The following is a 16,111-nucleotide window of genomic DNA, read 5'->3' as shown; positions in this document are numbered from 1 at the left end:
CCACCACACTCCTCCTTTACTATGTACAAATTTTTACAATCCAGATAGTACATACAGTACACAATTCTCAATTCCAACGGACGTAGCCTCCGGCTCAACACTACTCTGCATCTCCCACACCTTTGCTTGCCCCTGCTGGAACTTATACTTCTAGTGACCAATCACAGTGCAGGAAATACTGCACAGTCATGCTGACTATGCAGGTGCAGTCACATGCTCACACACTCACATTATGTCACATGATGCACATCACCCGATGTTGCATCAGCTCTAAGTTCCCAGGGTGCTGTGCTGGCTTGCTCTGGCCAAGGCTTCAGGCCTGCTACTATGCAGCCAGTAAATTACACGTCAGTACTAGGGATCAACCCGTGACACAAACATTTATGAACAGCACCAAGTAATATTCATTTGCCTTGACAGAAGTATTCAGATTGCTATTTCCTCCATAAATGCTCTACTGTATTACAAACTCATATGGTTTTAGCATGTTTTCTGATGGGTACCAGTTATTATTCATAAAACACTGACTCATGTAATTACCAACCCTAACTTAAACATTTTTTGTGGTTGTGAAGAAATGGTGCCATATGTAACCAAAACAATATTAAAAGGAATGATTTCCACACTTGTGCAAGCAGAGCTAATTCACTGATCTAGAGGAGAGAGGCATTTTGGGGGAGGGAGAGGACATGGCAGCTTTACAGGATCACTATTTTCCAGTCTTTAGTCACTTCTGTTTACTTCCAGCACAAAAAATGTCTGAAGATGATACTCTCTGCTATGCAAGATTGTCACAGAAGTCTGGAATCTGGTACCTCATCCTAACATATAACATGCACATGCATATACTCTAAAGCATAATTGTGGGGAAGGGAGCTAATAAATGTTCACAATGCCTTGCTATCCAGAAGAGAGCATTACCAGCACTGCTTTTTAAATCATATGTAACATGTACACATGGGGGAAAACAATTGTATGCAGGAACCCAAAGTACCAGCCAATGGCATGACCATATATTTCAGTTGTGAAACTGATATAAGGTTGAAGGTCCACAAAATAAACTATACCAGTGTTTCTCAACTTTGGGTCAGGACCCACTAGGTGGGTTGTGAGCCAATTTCAGGTGGGTCCCCATTCATTTCAATATTTTATTTTTAATACATTAGACTTGATGCTACCATGGCATGTGACTGCATTTAGGGAATGTTACAGACTTTTAACAAGCTACTGATCTTTTAACAATGATAGTAAATCTATCTATCTAAATAAAGTCTAACTTTATTTCACAAAAGACTTCAGCTGCTAGGTTTATCACCTGATCTGATAGGATTATCCATGTCTGCTACTTACAATCTTATTCGGACCTGACTATTCGATATAGAGAAACAGGATTTACAGCCTGCGAGTCTTGGTCACGGGCTGCAGCCCGTGAGTCTTGTTCTCCTCTATATTTTGGTCTTTTGTGGCCCTCTGATTTGGGTTCAAGCTATCTATCGTTCATGTGTTCACCTCAGATTCGTAGAGCCTTTACATTGGGTAGGTTTAATACCTTGCCTACGAATGTGCTGAGAGCAAGATTTAATAGGTCATTGGAGAGTCATGTTCTTGTGATCTTACTTCAAATGAGTCCTTGACCCATATATTATTGTATTGTCCCCACTAAAGTGATTTACGCCATTGATTTCTATTCCCATTTCTGGAAAATTTTCAGAGTTCGGATACGGACTTGGTTCAGTACTCGCTGGATGGGAGAAATGAGTGTCGCTCAATATATGTTACAAAATATTTACTTGCAGTGCTGTCAAGGTGTAAATTCCTTTGTATTTCTATACCCCCACACAATGATCCTGAACACTGACTGGTTGCAACCTTGGATGTTTTAATTTTGTTTACTTGATGGATATTGTTTATGCCAATAAAGGTTAAATGAAATAGCACGAAGGTACAAAATTGGTGCTTTTTTCCTGTGTTATAAGGCATTTCAATGTGAATGTCAGTATCAGTAGTGAGTCAAATCAGTGGATACCGAGGCACCACCTGTATTTCGTCTCATAATAGCCCTGTGAAATTGGTCACTATGAATTCATTAAAGAATGAGGGCCAGAAGCTGGGGAAAAAATGACTGGCTTAAGGCAACTAAATAGTAGGCCTTGAGGTAAAATCTAATTCCAGGGTCAGATCTGAATTCATTTAAGAATGAGCGCCAGAAGCTGCGGAAAAAAATGACTGGCTTAAGGCAACTAAATGGCCTTGAGGTCAAATCTAATTCCAGGGTCAGATCTGTCCTTTGGACCACACTGAAATTTTGTGAGAGAATTTGGTCAAGTCACTAATTTGGGACCAAATTACGGCAAGCTATTACTGTACTTTATAAAGAAGTTTAAGACAAGCAACTTCTCTCTTTAAACAAAAAGCAGCAGTAAGGATCCCAATCCAGATTGGGACAGTGGCATGAAGGAAAAGGGCAAACAGCCAGGGGTGATTTAAAGTGAGAAGACAGAATAGAGGGAAACATCTTTTCTCTACACATCATGGTCCTGATCTTATTTGGCCACCCACCACTGCTTTTCGTTAAAGCAAAGACATTCTGAAGCATACCTCTCAATAATTCAATGAACAAAATGTGCCATTTGGCTTTTGGTCTCATCTGAAATAAGAGAACAACAGATATTCTACCTATCAGGATATAATGTGGGCATAGGTGCTGTAAATTACATTAGCTGGTCTGGATCTAGGGATAAACTGGGCAATGAATATAAATTATTACACACAAACAATGAAATCCAGCGCTAACAATTACAAAAGCCTTACCATTGATCTGTATACCAGAAGATCATCTTGAATTGTTTGTTCATTCAGTTTGCCCAGCTTCATATCAAGACCATAATAATGCAGCAATATTTAATGTTTTTGTTTGATATTATCTGACTTTCCTGTTTGGAAAGCAGAAACTGACATACTAGACTTAAAAGTCCTAAATTTATCATGAAATACTCTAGGATAAATTTAGAATAACTCTACTCATGTCCTTTGAAGAATTGGAGGAATAAGTCAACTGCCCTCTGGCAAGAAATCTTACTAGAAGATTACAGACCTCCTAGCATGGGATCAGTTGCGCAGCTCCTCAATTAAAAATGGTCACCATGGTGCATATTACAAAACAAAAGAATTATCAAATAATATCTATAGTCACCAGTTACAGAAGGGCACTGCACAACTTAAAAAATGGGTACATTATAGGGTACAAGCAGCATATTGTAAAAGATTTCTATATTAATATACATGCAAGTGAAAGCGACAACCCCTTACCGAAAAGCCTGAACTTTACTTTTGTCTCTGTAAAGAATAGAGGGAAACCCTCTCTAGTCCCCAAATACTGTACTGAAGAGTATTTTGAACATGCAAAATCCAGCTTCAGCTTTGCCCCGATCCTTGTTCATATCCATTGGCTATTTACACATCACTAAGACAAGACAGAAGATAAAACAAGTGTTTTGTTTGTTATATTACAACAACCATACAAACATAACAACAAAAAGAAAGTCACAAGGCACATGCTGCTATTAACTGATCACATCACACAGCACATTCAGGTGCACAAACTCCATGAATTTTCTTGAAGTTCACAGATGCTCCATTTGCTTACCCAACCTATTCACAAGTCCCGTCCCAATGCAAAGTGCTGAGAATCTCAGCGCCAGGTTTTGAGTCAAGTCACGAGTCTCTGCCCCTTTGACACAACTCAAGGGTAAGTCATAACAGGTAGCCATCAAAGCCTTTTTTAGTCATTTTGACTTGATTATGAGTCAAAAAGAGAGTCAAGCCATGAGTCAGGCAAAGCTCTGTAGAAAAACAGAGGTGCTGGGGAGAGAGAGAGAGAGTTTTCATTTAACATTGCCCTGATGCTCCCATCCCATTTGCCATCAGCAATGTGTTGAAGTCCTTTACTTCAAATGAGCCAAACGTTTGGAAGGCATTACTCTTCTATCAAAGCAACACAGCAGAAAAAAAAATAGTAACCATGCACACAGACACACAAAACCAAGTCACTGGCCCAAAATGACGAGTCTTCATGACTCATGTCATGACTCATGACTTCATAACTCATGTCATGTCATGAATCAAGTCATGACTCTTTTCCAGTTAAAGCCCTAAGTTGTGAGTCAGTGCCCGAGTCAGGACTCAAGTTCCCACAAGTCTCAGAAAACGTGTGTTTTCATTACTTGAGTCAAGTCATGAGTGCTCATCCCTGGTGATAAAAGAGTTTCAGGGCTGTATTAATTCAAATTGTGGTATGGCGAGGGCATCATATGACTGAATCTAGCAAACATTCTAGCAAACTGAATCTACACAAACATTCCTGCACATAGAAATTAGATGTCAGGAGAAAGGTTAAACTAGAATCCTTTGCCTAACATGCTAGTTTTCTTTAAGTATAATTTTTTTTAAAATTTTCAAGATGTATAAAGATTCTGTTGAATGAGCCCCCACTGTTTAGTCCCAGTTGCCAAACCAAGATGCATACATCTTCAGTTGCACTCTCTTTCCAGATTCCTGGGCTCTGCATGCCCACAAACAAACCTAAAAGGTATAGTCTGCTAAAGTGGTCCAACAGGAGTGCTATAGCTACAGCATTTGTAACATTCAGCTCCCTCCTGCCTCAATAAATACCAAATACAACAAAGCCTCCATCTCAAAGGAAAAATGGCCCTTACAAACAAAATTAGCCTGCTTAGAAGACCATTTAATTTATATCAAGCGCCAGAGTATGTAGCCTTTGCTATATACAGGTGGAGCTTATTTATCTGAGGATTATACGTCTGCAGATCTGGCTCAACGCGGGTCCCCTGGACCCACCTTGAGCCAGACTCGGCTCCATCCACCTAAGCTGTCCAAAGGGGATCAGAGTTGCATTCCCTAAGGAGGGCTTTCTGAAACCCAGAGAGGCAGCGCGCATCTGTTCGCTGCCTCTCCGGGCTTCAGAATAGCCCAGAGAGGTGAAAAAACACCAGTTTCCCTTAAAATGCCTTAAAAGGCTTAAAAGGCTGGTGTTTTTTTTCATCTCCCTGGGCCATTCTGAAGCCTGGAAATGTGGCTGGTGGACACATGCTGCCTCTCCAGGCTTCAGAAAGCCCCCTGAAGGGGACGGGAACACTGCTCTGGTCTCCTTCGGAGGGGTTAAAGGGACAAATTTATCTGCGAAATTCAGTATCAGCATGGGGTCCAAGAATGGATTCCCTGCGGATATCAAGGCCTCACCTGTAGACTATGTGTGCACACTTCATCAAATACATCCAATATACAACATCACAAGTTAAAAATCAACTTAATTTTTGATGGGGAAAACAAGAGCCATTGTTTGCTGTTCAAATTGCCTCTGGAGGCCTGAAAGAAATACTACATTGCCTGTAGGCAACCCACAACAGGAGAGAGTTAGGCAAACTTTGCTGGGACTGGACAAGATATGCACTATGATATAAATAAATAACTACAAAGAGTTATGGTATCTTTCCCTCCCCTACTTTGACAACCCATCTCAAAACAGATAAAAGATGTTGCAGTGCTGACAAAGTTACAATTCTAAATCTGCCCAATATTTCAAACAGGACTGAAACATCTGCTTGATTTAGGGCCCAATTCTCTCCAACTTTTTAGTACTGGTGCAGCCGCAAGGCAGCCCTGAGGTAAAGGAACAAATGTTCCCTTACCTTGAGGAGACCTCTGTGACTGACTCCCCACCACACTGGAAAATTGGATAGTATTGGACCCTTAGGGTCTTTCAAGTTAGGTAGCTTTAAATTCATTTATATAAGGGCATAGAACTTGTAGACTCACTGGAGAAAATACACATTTATTAGGAAAAAGGAAACATTTATTAGGGATGCTCTATAGGCACAGTATATTCTAACTCAAGGCAGAAAATTAGATAAATAATCCACTGACTCTTTTGAATTTCTATAAAGATGACACATTAGAAATTCTGCCATGATTTCTTATTTCTTTTATTTAAAAAAAAATAGCCTATTTAGGTAAAAAAAATTAACGAGGCTTAGATGACACACAGTACAACTATTAGTCTATAAAGTACTTAAATTCAATATAAATGATTTACTGTAATTTAAATCCACGGAACTATCTAGATTACAGTATTTCTGCAATAATAGTCAAAAACTGAAATTTAAAAAAATAGCTTATTGGTTGCAACAGAGTAAGAAACAAAATACAGGCTTTTCAACTGCCACAGTTTGGAGTTTTTGTTTGTATTGTTGTTTTTTGTTCTTTTTTTTTTAGATTTACTACTTCTCATAAAGTATACTGAGGAGGAAAAGTCTGAAACGGCTAGATTTTAATTTGTATTTGGCCTCTCAAAGACAAATTGATTTTTCTTCTAAATGTCATGACATACACAAAAAGATCACTTTGAAATGGCTATTCTGGAATAAAAATAATGTTGGATTTCCAGTAGCAACCCTGTATGAAGAATAAACTTTAGGGGAACAATTACATGTCCCACACAATTATTGATTTAAAGGGAGCCAATGCAATTCCACAAATTGCAGCAGAATGTATCCATGCTAGACTCAGTTCATACATTTCATCACATGAGGCACATTACATATTATGTAATTAGCTGTCCAACTTACCAGGACAAAAAGAAACCACTTTACCACTTTATTTCCGAACAGCTTTCAAAATCAGTACTGTCTGAATATGAATGAAATACATGCATCCAGTGTCCAACCCATTTATGGGGGTGTCCAACCCATTTATGTATTTAATTTGTAGACCAGAAAACAGTTTTGGAGTGGAGAGCAAGATGTCCCCATTCTCACTTTGAAAATGATTTCCATTCTCTGAAACTGATCAGCATATGTTTTCATTTCAGTGTTTCAATTACTTTTTTTTAATGTTCTTATACTGAAACACAAACAGGGTTATCTAATATTGTTGCCCTATCATGCTTGGGCAAGGACTGAAAGCAGGGACTCCCAGGGTGTCTCTGACCACATGGTTTGGGTCATTTGTGTGTTTGCAAAGGATTGTACGCTACCTACTCAGGCTACTCTTAAAATAATGGTTATTTCATTGATTATACAAGTTCCATTCCTGTAAAGTCCATGAATTACCATTCATGTGAAGTCTATGTGCTCTATAAAAAAAACGACTCTGAACAGTAGAGTGCTAAACAGCCTCTCATCCACAGAATAAGTAAGATATCCCCCTAACCATTAAAGAACATTCTTCTTCCTTCTCAGATTAGCATTTGTGGTCAAAGACCACTAGCTGAGACTGCAAAAGTGGTGAAATTGAAATTATGGGATTATTTCACTTCTGTATTGCTAGCACACACAGGAATGTGCACTCTAATGATATGTGAAGAGACATTTTCTCATTGCAAGATGACATAGGAATTGAATGAGGGATTCTGACAGAAAAGCCCAAGTACAGTATTCCCTGCAACACAAAGGCATCACTCAAACTGAGTAAGCTTGATTGATTGAGTAAGCATGGGGTGGTGGTGGACAAGTTTGGGATGGTGGTGGACAAGTAAATGAAAGTGTCGACCCAATGTGCGGCGGCAATAAAGAAGGCCAATTCTATGCTTGGGATCATTAGAAAAGGTGTTGAGAACAAAACAGCTAATATTATAATGCCGTTGTACAAATTGACGGTAAGGCCACACCTGGAGTATTGTGTCCAGTTCTGGTCGCTGCATCAAAAAAAGGATATAGTGGAAATGGAAAAGGTGCAAAAGAGGGCAACTAAGATGATTGCTGGGTTGGGGCACCTTCCTTATGAGGAAAGGCTACGGAGTTTGGGCCTCTTCAGCCTAGAAAAGGGATGCCTGAGGGGGGACATGATTGAGACATACAAAATTATGCATGGGAAGGATAAAGTGGGTAGAGAGATGCTCTTTACACTCTCACCAGAACCAGGGGACATTCACTAAAATTGAGTGTTGGGAGAGTTAGGATAGACAAAAGAAAATATTTCTTTACTCAGTGTGTGGTTGGTCTGTGGAACTCCTTGCCACAGGATGTGGTGACGGCATCTGGCCTGGATGCCTTTAAAAGGGGATTGGACAAGTTTCTGTAGGAAAAATCCATTACGGGTTATAAGCCATGATGTGTATGTGCAACCTCCTGATTTTAGAAATGGGCTATGTCAGAATGCCAATGCTAGGGAGGGCACCAGGATGAGGTCTCTTGTTATCTGGTGTGCTCCCTGGGGCATTTGGTGGGCCACTGTGAGATACAGGAAGCTGGACAAGATGGGCCTATGGCCTGATCCAGTGGGGCTGTTCTTATGTTCTTAAGCTTTTGGCCCTGACTATATTTTCTGTCTCTGACCCACAGGATCATTACCTGCCTGATCTGATGTCATCTGCTGCATCTGGCTCCTTTGCAACTGCCCCATCCCTCATTACTCAGTCTGGCTTGAAGCCTGGAAAAGGTGTGACACTCTCTAAAAAGTATTACATGCTGGTAGTCTGTTACCCAACAGGATAACCAAAATGAACTGCTGGCTCACAAACTCAGACATAAGACACAACCCAATCATATGCAGATTTACTTACAGAAACAAGTCCCAGTGATTCCAACAAAACTTAACCCCTGGTAAACGTTGGCAGCTTAAGTTTCGTATTACTTGATGACTGAACATGTTGAAAAACACTGCAATTGAGTTGGCACTGAGCACTGTGAAAGTTCCCCCTCTGATGTTAGATCTGACAGCTCATTGAAACATGCCAATACGTAATTAACATGCAACTGAGAAGCAGCTGGGAAGTGAAATATTTTAAATTGTTCAGGCTGCAAAATATTGTGTGCAACCTTAAGCTTAGTCCACATGCCATAGCCCAAGTTTAGTCCTTAAACTTAGTCCACATGCCATAGCCCAAGGCAGATACCATAGTCCAAGGCAGGTCTACACACAATGTGAGTGCTCTGAGTACACAGGGTTCACCTACACCTATACAAGGAGTGTTAGATAGCCCTTTTACACCAGAGTAGGCAAGCAGTGATTCAGCAATGCTGATACTGTGTGTCTCAGCATCAGCCACCAAAAGAAACATGAAATGGGAATGACAATTGTTGCTTAAATAGTTTCATGAGTACCAATCTGCATTAAATGATATTGATTAGTATACTTGTCAGGAGGAGAGATGCTGACACTTTTTGGACATATACCAATTGCTCTTGAAATTGAGTATTAGATGTGACACATTAGGAAATATTTGTACTGGGTGTTCTTTTTTCCAATAAGAGGTCTAAAATGGGTGTGGAAGAAGATAAAGACAAAGCCTAGCTGCTGTAAGGGCATATCACATCAAGTTAAAGCAAGCTAATCTCCTAAAATTATTACCACTAAGAAATTTAAAAGATCTGAACAAGTAATGTGGGGATAAAACTAAATTGGGGGTACTCTCTGATCCCCCAGACCCAGCACAGAATAGTGTAGCACCACATACCCTAGCAATTTCCCCACTCTCACCCTCCTCCTCTTCCATGATCATTCATTTTGTTCTGCAGTAGTCATGGAACAAAGAAGTAGGTTTGGGGCAAGTAGACCATTGACATTTGAGTTCCACTTTTCTTCTGCCTAATATCTTGGGAGCAACAGGTTGTGGGCCAACACCAAAACAGGTCCAGTAGCTCTTTTTTCCCTCTGAAAGAACAGCTTTGATCCTGCCAAGCTCAGTCATTCCCAAAGCAGCCAACTTTGCTGCTGATCCAAAGCAGCAGTTACTTAAAGCATACTAGTGAAAGGTGGAAGGGGTCACAGACACTTGGCAAAATGGGTGCTTAGTACTCTGTTTCCAGAGTACCTAATAGTTTCCTAAATAGTTTGATACCTGAAAAACAGTGCCACTTGCAGAGCAAGGCAAGGAGAGCCTGGAGTGACAGCACACAGTTTGCCTCATTTCTATTGAAATGGTAGCTACAGAATATGATCATATGTGCACTTTTTGTCAGACAGACCAACACACAAAGAAGAAAGAAAAATAGTGGGTCCTGGTGCTAAAAGTTTGAGAATGAGAATCTGTCAGGACCCACCAGAAGTGATGTCATGACCGGAAGTGACATCATCAAGCAGGAACATTTTTTAACAATCCTTGGCTACTATCCTGCCCACACTTACCCAGGAGTAAGCCCTATTGACTATCATTGTTGAAAGCATATACAGAGAGCCTGTTCAAAGTACAGGTGTGTAACATTTCCCAAGATGCACTCACCTACCATGGGAGCATCAGGTCTCACAGCTATTGAAATGAATGGGGACCCACCTGAAATGGGCTCGACCCACAGCCTTAGCCCAGCCCACAGGTGTGTACACATTTGCTCCCTGTTGCGTATATGCAACCCTCCGTGCCTGAACCCCAGGGATGCCCCCCCCACTGCGAGCTGGAAGGATACGCTGCAGGCTGAAAGTCCCCTCCGACGTCGTCACCGTCATCGCAGCCTCCTCCATCTCCTCCCTCAACCACCTTCCTCCCCGCTATGCCCGCCAAGCACAAGTTCTCCAGGACGCCTGCTCTGGTTGCCACGGGTAACGCCTGCTCTGGTTGCCACGGGTAACGCCTACTTCCGCTGGAGCACAGCAACCGCCTGGCCCTTCTTCCGGTCTGACAAATGGGCAGCCATGATTTGCACGTCGCTCTAGCACGCGGTAGCTCTATGGTGTCATGTTGGGCGCTGGAAGGGGGAGCAGTCGAACGTTGAAGTGGAATCTGGGCGCTGGAGTGTTCTGTCGGAGTCCCCTGACTGTGGGCTGGCCGTAGAACGCGCTCAGCCAGTTCTGAGCTGCAGCAGGGACATGCGGTGGGTGGGGAGGCAGGTGAGGCAGTGCCTCCCCACCTGAGTCCTTCGGAAAGCGCCGCCGCCGTGGGAGGAGCCCAAGCAGTCTCAACCTGCGCGCACTGCTCCAGTGCATTGCTCGGGCGGCGAGGGTCTGCCGCACCTGCCTCCCACCCACCGCACCACCGCTTGTGCATCTTCCACTGTGGCGGTGCTTTTCAAAGGACTCTGGTGGGGAGGCTCTGCCTCACTACCCACCACATGTCCCTGCCCTTCTGAATAGACACACGCATGCAGGGCTGAGCTGTGCCCTGCGCATGGGTTGTGGATGCTTGTGCATCTTCCACGGTGGCAGTGCTTTTCAAAGGACCCTGGTGGGGAGGCTCTGCCTCACCTGCCTCACCACCCACCATATGTCCCTGCCCTTCTGAGTAGACACACGCAAGCAGGACAGCTGTGCCCTGTGCATGGGTTGTGGATACTTGTGCATCTTCCACGGTGGCAGTGCTTTTCAAAGGACTCTGGTGGGGAGGCTCTGCCTCACCTGTCTCCCCACCCACCGCATGTCCCTGCCCTTCTGAGTAGACACATGCATGTAGGACTGAACTGCACTCAGTGAATGGGTTGTACAGAGGAGTTACTGCTACAGTATCTGATTTTTGAATAGCCTCAGGGCTTAAGGCAATTAGTTATCTGATCTTTCTATACCTTTTGGAAACCCACCAGTAGGTCCTGACCCACATTTTGTTAACCACTGCTATAATCAATTTGGGGAAGAAATAAGACTTTGAATTAATATGTTTTTCATTTAAACAAAGACATAAATTTGACATTTACAGCACAATCCTATGCATGTTTACTCAGGAGCAAGTCCCATTGTGTTCAAGAGTCTTACTCCCAGCAGAGTGTGTGTAGGGATGTTGCCCTAAGTATTGGTGCAACTATATGGGATATCTACAAATTTGAAGAACAAAAAGATTATGGGGCTAAAAATTGATATTGTGGCTTGGAAGAACACTTTTGCATCTCACTATGAACAATGGGTGCTTAGGATGGTGGCATTGTTATCAGCCAGTACTGTTTAGGGAAAATGACATGGAGAAATATGTATAACCAGATTTGAAACTTTTTAGAATTTTACAATTCAGAGCAGGAACAACATGGAGATTCTGGCTTTGTTGAGGACAGAGTGAATGGAAAGACATGGGATTTAAGGGAAATATGATGAGTAGGGGGATGATTATGTACATTGAAAATATTCTTATTTGATGCCCCATGCAATGGTAGTCTTAAACCACACTGTTCTTTCAATGAAAATATAATATAAAAATGAAACAAAACAATTCTTGCACAAATTATTTCATACACATGTTCTCTACCAGAACATTTGGTATATGGTAAGTGCTTGGAATGTCTTAATTTATGCTCTCTTGGAGGAGACCAAAGGTGCAGCTTATTTTTTACTTTGCTTTTACTCAGCAGTCAGCCCCACTGAATTAAATAGGACTTCCTCCTAAGCAGGTATGCACAGATTGCAGCCTAAAAGATCCATGTGGTTAGAAACAACTCACAGCCCAATCCTATCCACACTTTCCTGGGAGTAAGCCCTGTTGACTCTAATGGGACTTACTTCTGAGTAGACATGCATAGGATTGGGCTCTCACTTGGTCTGTATGTTGGCATTTACTTCCAAGAAAATTGCTCTGGATTGCAGCACTATCAGTGTAATTATTGTCAATGTTGACTTTTTAATTATTATGTGCATATTTGTGCAGTGCTTAAAAAGACCAAAATGTATGATTGAATGAGTATATGGTTGGATTACAGTACTTTGAAAACTATAAGCAGTGATTTGAATGAAGTAGGAAGATTGGTACTTCTGTTTGTTCTGTGCCATTTCTGCTTCTGTATACAATACTGCATATTGGCTGAACATATATAAGCTGAATTTTTTTTTTTAAAGGGGACAGGTATGTCATTTTTTTCAAGACTACAGATTTGTACCATTTGGGGTGTGAAGTTTATCCCCTTGATTTTTGCAAGAAGGAAGGAAATAATCCTATTTCCTGCTAACAGCACTTATTTTAAAATTATATAATTCCTGGTTCACAGCCCAACCCTATCCACACTTTCCTAGGAGTTAGCCACATTGATGCTAATGGGATTTACTTCTGAGTAGCCATGCATAGGATTGGGCTCTCACTCTAGTGCAGTATTCCACTCTTTGCATTTAAAGGCAAGTTTTGTTCCTTAGCATCAATTTCCCATTATGCCTTTCTTCCACAAATCCTTAACTGTAGATCAAGGGGAACTGAACAGTTTAGTTCCTCTATGATTGCAGGCGGCGCTGAGGAATTGAGCATGCAGAAAGCAGGCAGACATAGAAGGCAATATTTAATCTTAATAAATATCTTAATAAATATTATCTTAATAAAATAAAATAAATATCTTAATAAATATCTTAATATTTATTAAAAACAAAAAAAGTGATTTCAGCTCTCAAGAGAATAAGCATACCAGATATAAACACAATAACTAAGAACTGGAAAGCAATCCTTCAGATTGCTCCCAGAACAATCCCTTGTTGGCAGTCCAAAGGACTGAGCCCCCAGTAAGGTTCTCTTCATTCTTTTATAACCTGATTGTGGAAGCTTCTAGCACTTTGTTACAGTATACGGAGAGCTGTTCTCACTGTACCTCAGAACTGCAGTCTTCACTTAGGTCAGTGACCGAAAAGCAGGAACCTGTTTAACAATTTCCCAAACTGCCTACCCCCCAGTCCAAGGCTTCCTGAAAAAATCCAAAGAGTCAAACAATTCAAGCATTTCAGAAACATACATAAGGACTCCGTTACACCAACAGGCATCGGGACCCACTTTTTAAAACAACACAAAATCAGGACCCACCTGGGTTTACCAGATTTTTGAAAAAGGAGATCTAGAAAGAAATAATATTTTATTTATGAGTAAATAATAACCAGAAAAAGATCCTCTAACATTTATCTTCCTAAATTTACACATCCTTGCAAACTGAGCTCTTTGCAGGGTAATTAGCAGCTACAGTATCTGATTTTGAATAGTCTCAGGGCTTGAGGTAATCAGTTATCTGATTTTTCCATCACCCTTTGGCGACCAACCAAAAATCAGGTTGCATCTCAACAGTGGGTCCCGACTCATAATTTGGGAACCGCTGCTTTACACATTTAACCTTTCCCTATGTGCTGCCTTCCTTCTCCCTTGAGGTAAGTAAGTATAATCAATAACCCTGAGGTAAGATTTTTACACAACATTCAACAAACTATTAACTGTAGATTTTAGTGCTGGGTCATTTGGAGTGGGGAGGTACTTTGTCTCATGAATAATAAAGCAATTCAAAATAACCCCACATTGCAGGTTGGCAGAGGGCAGTGGTCTGCTGCCTACAAAGCAGTTCATAATTCCTGTCTTGCGCTCAAATAACATCCCACCCATGCACACACAGACCTCATAGTATTCAATTTAGTACTCCTAGTACCCCAATTTTTACCTCAGCCTCAACCATTCCAACTCCTGTCTCTACAGAGAATGCAAACTGGAGGATGCAGTGGAAATTATAGGAGATGTTCTATGGCAGGGTTGTCTAAGGCCTGCAGGCCGAATGCGGACCTCAAAGCAATTGTGCTCTCCCAGTTTGATCATTAGGCTCTCTCAAACCTTGGAAATATGAACAGGATTTGCACATTTTCTCTTCTGTATTTGCAGCTAATGAGTTTCTGTGTGAGAACAAAGTGCTTATTTTGGTTCATCATCTGCTTAATGATGTCACTTTCTGCTAAATGATGTTACTTCTGGCCCTCAGCAGGCACCATGAATGCAAACTTTGGCTCTCTGTATGAAATGAGTTTTACAATCCTACTCTATGGCAATAGGTGTCTCAGGAGGCAGCCACCAGTCACCTGGCAGCTACCAACCCACTGAGATGCCATCTCCCACTGCAGCAAATGAAGAAAAGGAGGATCACAAATGCAAGATACTGCCTTCCATGCTGTTCAATTCCCAAGCATTAATACAAAAATGTGTATGCATCCTGGATTTGAATCACATACGTGTAATTATTCTAAGCCAATTTAGAATGCTCAAAACACATTTTTTAAAGCATGCCACTCATCATTGCCAATCCAGTTGTTCTTTGTGCTGAAGGGGTTTTGCCTATCTCCAGTTTTAAAATCTAAAAACTCTCACATTCTGAGGCATCACTAGGGTTTGCATCACCTGGTGTGAGAGCTCACTGCGCGCACACACACACACCCCCAACGATGGACCTTTTCTCGTACCTGACCATACAGAATAAATTTCAATATCGTATGTGTAGCCTAAATGCAGTGGCATCACTAGGCTTGGTGTAACCCCTCATTAACTTTATTTTTTAAATATTTAACAGAACAGGTCACCCAACAAATCAGTAACCAACAAAAAAAACCAGTGGCCAACTTGACACACAACTGAATAAGTGTTCTAGTATTAGCTCTGTTACATGGAAAAGAGACCTGACTAATACTAACACCTTATGGGTTCCCTGTTGTGTCATAATCACCTCATTGGCTCTCAGAATAATCAGTCTCATTGATCAGTTTTAAGTTAAAAAAATCTACTTTTTGTTACATAAGGCAGTTGTGTTTTCCTTTTCTGATTATTTGGCTATACCTTTTGACAGAATAGAGATATTTAAACTCAGTTTGTTTCATTGTATTCTGCATTTAATTAGCCATTGAATTATATATAACATGATGGTATTGTTTGAAAATACCAAGATTTTCACAATTTTGACCTCTGAGGGTGACACCCAGTGTAGACTGCATCCCCCAACCCCTAGTGACCCCGCTGCTTTCTGTGATTGTGAAGAAGTTTGTAAAGAAGTTTAACAGTTTTTTCATTAGGAAAACAAAAAGACAAAGCAAAATGTGGTAGACCATAGCTGGCACTGTCAAAATAGTGCTACTGTAATGTTGGGGTAGCGACAATCTTATTAATACTGCATGCTTATAGTAGAACCCTGTCCTAAGGAGTAGAGAAAGGCCATAGCTCAGTGGCAGAGTGTATGCTTTGCATGTAGAACATCCTCTGGTCATTCCCTGGTAGCCCCAGATCAGGCAAGGCAAAATTCCTCTCTGGTGCCATGGAGAGTTGTTGAAATTTGAATGCAACACCATCTGCAGAACTCTGGAAGGCAGTGTAATCTCCAATCAACTGAGATCTCTTTAACTGCCCCCTATGGTTCTTGCAGGAGGTATGGTCATTAACACTATTTCCTTCCTTTCCTCCTTCTCACACCCT

General features: G+C 41.3%; 1 protein-coding gene across 1 annotated transcript in view; it reads right to left on the bottom strand.

Moving 5' to 3' along the window:
• Positions 1-16,111, bottom strand: part of SPAG16 (sperm associated antigen 16) — a 521,477-nt gene that overhangs the window by 470,432 nt on the left and 34,934 nt on the right. The window lies entirely within an intron of this gene.

The sequence above is a fragment of the Tiliqua scincoides genome, chromosome 1 (genome assembly GCF_035046505.1).
Source record: "Tiliqua scincoides isolate rTilSci1 chromosome 1, rTilSci1.hap2, whole genome shotgun sequence".
Lineage (NCBI taxonomy): Eukaryota > Metazoa > Chordata > Lepidosauria > Squamata > Scincidae > Tiliqua > Tiliqua scincoides.
Note: the sequence above shows the minus strand (reverse complement) of the source record. Positions and strands in the feature narration are given on the sequence as shown.